Genomic DNA, 5,438 nt, shown 5'->3' with positions numbered 1-5,438 from the left:
TAGTGTCCATTACAATTTTTAATGCTTTTATGTTCTCCAGTCTTTCAGTCTCTACCATAGAGTGTGGACAGCCAGTATATATTAAGTGGAGACATACAATGTTTCTCTTTCATAGCCTGACTTGCTTCACTCAGCAACAAATCTTCCATATTTGTCCACTTTCTATCAAATTCTAGGACTTTGTTAGTTTTAATGGTTGAATAGTATTCCATGGAGTATATGTGCCACAATTTTTCAATCCATTCATCTGTTTTAGACATTTGAGTTCGTTCCCTGGCTTAGCAATCATGAATAATGCTTCAATAAAAATAGTTGTGCAAGTGCTTTTCCAACTGAGTGCTCTCCTGTTAGAGAAACAATTAGATGGGTTACATCTTGGAATTTGTCTGCATGATCACTGTTTAAAAGGCAGATGTCAGTGATTGTCTGGAGCCTAGCTGCTGTGGTTGGCTATAATCTAGTTTATAGAATTAGAAGAGCATTATATTAGATATTTTTGGAAATTAAAAAAAAATAATAATAATAATTGTAAAACAGAAACCAAGACTGAATGTCAAAATTAGAAGCACAGTTGATTGAGGACTGAACAAGAGCAAGAATTAAGAAGCCTACAGCTATTCCAATCTTTCCATAAGTCAGCAGCAACCTGTCTTTTTCTGGCTATCTAGTTCCTCAGTCTCTTCAGATGTTTGGGAGGGACTGATTTTACATGACTAAGGGGCTTCTCCTGAACTAAAGGCACCAAATTGCGGTGAGACTACTCACACATAACTGATAGGAGAATGCTAGCAGGAGCTTTTCATACTATTCTCAATCAGAGCTGTGACTGTCAGACTTATGGCAAAAACTGAAGTAAGTACAACAAGAAGTGCTGTGATTAAGGGGTTATTACAAATGATTTGGGAGCATTTAAGACAGTCCATATGTGCTTTACTTAGGGAGATGCAGCTTCAGTCCTTGGCTGTGCATAGATTGGTCAGTTTCCAGAGTGATCGAAGAAGAGTTGTTGTCCTCTCAGGCCTCAAGAGTTATGGCTTACTTTCTCTAGATGGTCAAACCTAGGTTGTAGGATGAAGGCTGGCCAACCCTAAAAGACCAGACAGATACAGAAGAACACATTCTGCTAACAATGAGTCAAAATGGTTAAGACTCACCTATCACAAAGATCCTGTGCCAGGGACAGGATGTAGGAAGAGGCCTGTTATCAAATGGACCAAAATGTTCTGTCAATGATTGTGGGCATGATTCAACCCAGACCCTATGGAAGAGATTTTGGACATAGGATAGAGCAGTTGGACTTCTGTTTTCAGTTCCCCATTGGCCAAATATCTCATGGCACTAGGAAGGTTCATTTTTAAAAGTCCATTCTCACAGAGCTAGCAAGGCTCATTCCTTGGAGTCAATCAATCATTCGTTGTTACAGGCAGTAAATCCTGAGTGAACACATGTCTGATTGATTTAATAGCCAATTATCTCTGGACAAGGGAAAGTTTTTTTTTGGAGTAGATGTACTCCTTGGGCTATTTTTGAATTTTTTACTTTTCCATATCTGTCATAGTATTTACAGGTAATATACAATAAACATGCACAAACAAATATTATACTGTAAACAGAGTCAGAGGGCATTAAACAGCATAACCAACCAAAGTAACATATACATGTGTTATTATATTTTAATCAGACTCACAATGTTTATTTTGTTTACTAATTTTTAACTATATTTAGACTCTGCTTCAGCACTGTGTACTGTGGTCTATAGCCACCTCAGATATTAGGCTTCTCAAAGTCTATTTTTTATGTCCTATTTATTATTATTATTATTATTTTTATCTAACCTGTGAAAGTTGATGCCTCTGGCAAGGACAACTAGCTGGGAACTTTATATACAAGACTTTATATTAGTTTCTGGACATATATTTTGAAAACAAAATCTTGTTTAACACATTTCCCAATGTAGAACAAAACTATCAATTGATAACTTTAAGATTTTAGTTATTTGAAAAATACTCTTTAGAAAGGCTTCAAACAAAGCAATTAACCATGAACAAAAATCCTTAGCAGTCTAGGGGTGGAAAAGGGTTAACTCAGTGTCTGTCTTCACTGAACAGAGTTGCTAGATTGTTATCAGGGGCTACAAGGTCACTAAAGGTAGTAAAGTTGCTATGGGGACTGGCCTACAGGTTACCAAAAGCTAGATGTGTGTTTTTAAGTCTTAAGCACGCCCATTATCTTATTTCTGTTCTTATAAAAGATTTTTGCAATTTATGACATGTATACACATTAAAAACACTGATCTCATTGATCCTTGAGATGCTTTCCTGATTGGAGAAATGGGTCTGGTCAAGTAAGGGCTTGGTCATTCCTCAGCCCTGTCAGGTGATGTGGATATCCATATCTAAAAGGCAGGCCCAGATTAGAACCTCCCAATAGTAATAAAACACCTTATCCACAGAAGAAATGCACACACTAGTAATGCTTTTGTAATGAGACCCAAGGATTAGGTTAAAACAGAGTAAGCTGCACCAGTGTTAACCAGAAAACTAACAGGCTCAGCCCCTGTCTTTAGACTGACCATGGGATCCTGAGAGCTCACTGAGAAAGAGTCGCAGGCTCCTCAGTCTTCCTCCAAGCTGAGGACCCTTTTCTCTCCTCTTTCTCTCCTTTTTGGTTCTGGGCAATCCCTTGCCCAGTCTCATTTTATACCATAATAGTGAGCTCTGGTTTTTAGCTAAGGGGTGTCATGAGACCTTTCTTTTAATCCCCTGGCTCTGTTTTTTTGTACCTTTATTTAGGCTGCTCTCTCTCTCACCTAGTTACAACTGTGACAATGTTGTTATTTTGTTTATCCTCCAAGGAGTCTCACCCAATTGAAGACCTTTTGAGAAATTTTAACATTTGGGACCTGCTTATTTCTTTAAACCTTCCTAGCTTTTGGAGCTTTTCTTTTTTAATGTCAGATGTCGACTGAGTCACAAAAGCCATATTTGTGGCTCTTTTTTTTTGGCAGAGTCCTGGTCAATTGGAGTATAGACACGATCACACAGATGCTCCAGAAAAGTTGCAGGGGATTCTCAGAGTCCTGGATTATTTCAGTAATCACTGACAAATTTGTAGGCTGACGAGCTGCTCCTTGAATTTTTGCTGGTGTAGTATGGAGAAAGGAGGTTAGCATCTCTCTCTGCCAAGGTGGTTCAGCACAAGTCAGGGGGGCTAGACGAGAAAATTGTTTCTATTTTATCCCTTTTTTTATTTGTTCATTTGTTTATTTTTTCCATATCTCTTTCTCTGAGAGCTAGTATAGCTTTTTAAGCCCCTGTTCTTATTCTATCCCTCTCTTTGGACATGAAAAGAGTAACCGGGAGCTGCTGGCAGATCCCTTGTTGAGAAAGGGACATAAACAAAGAAAGGAAGACCCCTCAGGATGTCTTTTTGCTGGGGGGCCTCCCTTAGGGGCAGGAGTGACCCCAGGGTGGTAGAGTCCATGTCCCCACATTTCTCATCTCCCAGGATCTGGTTTGGACATGAGAGTGTAAAGTTGATGGCAGATCACTTGTTGAGAAAGGGACATAAACCAAGAAAGGAAGACCCCCCAGGATGTCTTTTTGCTGGGTGTCTCCTTAGGGGAAGGAGTGACACTAGCATGGTGGAGTCCATGTCCCCACATTTCCCATCTCCTGGGATCTGCTTTGAGTGTGTGGCGGTAAGAAGGGGGCCGAGGGAGCAGCCTCAGTTCTGCCTGATCATCTTTCCTCCCCAGGTGTTGTCTATTTGGGTTATGAGGGTTCAAGGTCAGACTATTCTGGGGGTGACTGAAAACCCATACACCTTTGACTTCCTGTTTGGCATGAAGCTGTAAGGCCCAGTACTAGGATGTGGTTTTCTGTCTATAAGGAACAATTTTATAACCAACATGGAGGCATTTATACAAGAGCCAGCTCAGGATGAAATGACCCAGCAGCTGGCCATCCTATTTTGAAGGTGGGCCATTGTATTTACAAAGGTTCTTTAGCTCATTCTTTGATAACTTTGTTCTATAGTCTTCTTCCTCAAAGGACTTTCTGAAATGCTTAAGTATATATTTCAATGGGGGTTTAATGGAACTATTTTGTCCACCTGTGGTAAAAAAAAAACGACTCCAGAGTTCAGGAAGACAGATATGGATTCTGAGCATGCGCCTGCTCCCTGCAGTTATTTAGGTTAAGAGACTTGTTCAGCCCTGCTGGAGCTGCTACAGCTTACAGTTGCATGCAGAGCCAGGTGGTGCAAGCAGAGCTGAGTGCTGAAGCGACACATACTCACTTGTGTGACTACATGAGTCCCAGTGTGCTCCACCAGCCTCACGTCCACACTCCAGGTGAGTTATGTGGGCTTCTTGCAAGTTAAAAACACCACAATGCAATGAAAACCCCAACGCTTCTCAAGTAAATCAAAGCTAAGAGAAATCTCTGGAACCAACTCCAGTCACTAGGGGCCATTGATGTAAGTCCAGGGTAGACAAAGGACTAGTACAATGGCAAGCACAATGACAAGCAGTTCAGAGTATGCAGCCCTAGCAAACATAGGAATGACTTCCAAGATCCCTTGGGGGTTTGTTCAATCTCCTGCCACAGGCTGGAGGAAAGGACTATGAGTGCACACGAGTGAGTGCACTAAGCCACAGTGCAATGAAAACCCCAACGCTTCTCAAGTAAATCAAAGATAAGAGAAAACTGTCGAACCAAATCCAGTCGCTAGGGGCCACTGATGTAAGTCTAGGGCCAACAAAAAGACTAGTACAATGGGAAGCACAATGACAAGAAGTTCAGCGTATGCAACCCTAACAACCAATAGTATTACTTCCAAGATCCCCTGGGGATTTGTTCAATCTCGTGCCACAGTCTGGAGGAAAGGGCTGTGAGTGCACATGAGTGAGTGCACTAAGAGGGATAATTCTGTGGGGAGAAGGGGTATGCCATGAAACTGCCTGCACAAAGATTTTGAGTTGTCAATGGCTTTTAACTCTCAAGTGGCATGGTCTAGAGCCTGCAGCTAGACTGATGAGACTGATGAGACTGAGGGCAAAAGGAGTTTGGGGGGCAGAATTAACTATATGGGCTTCTGACCTTAATATTTCTCTGTGAGAGTTGACTTGAAATAGACTTTCTGGCACACTTCTGGCAAGGGTTTAAATAGCACTCCTTAGCTTCATATCCCTAAAGCAATGACACTGTCCCCCAGTGAAAGGACAGAGGTATTTAGCTTTAGAGAAATGTAAATATTTCTCTGTGAGAGTTGACTTGAAATAGACTTTCTGGCACACTTCTGGCAAGGGTTTAAATAGCACTCCTTAGCTTCATATCCCTAAAGCAATGACACTGTCCCCCAGGACAGAGGTATGTAGCTTTATAGAAATGTAGGTGGACTAACAAGAGAATATTTCAAAATATTCTCTAACTCAG

Source organism: Tupaia chinensis, unplaced genomic scaffold (assembly GCF_000334495.1).
Source record: "Tupaia chinensis unplaced genomic scaffold, TupChi_1.0 Scaffold143701_1, whole genome shotgun sequence".
Taxonomy (NCBI): domain Eukaryota; kingdom Metazoa; phylum Chordata; class Mammalia; order Scandentia; family Tupaiidae; genus Tupaia; species Tupaia belangeri.
Note: the sequence above shows the minus strand (reverse complement) of the source record.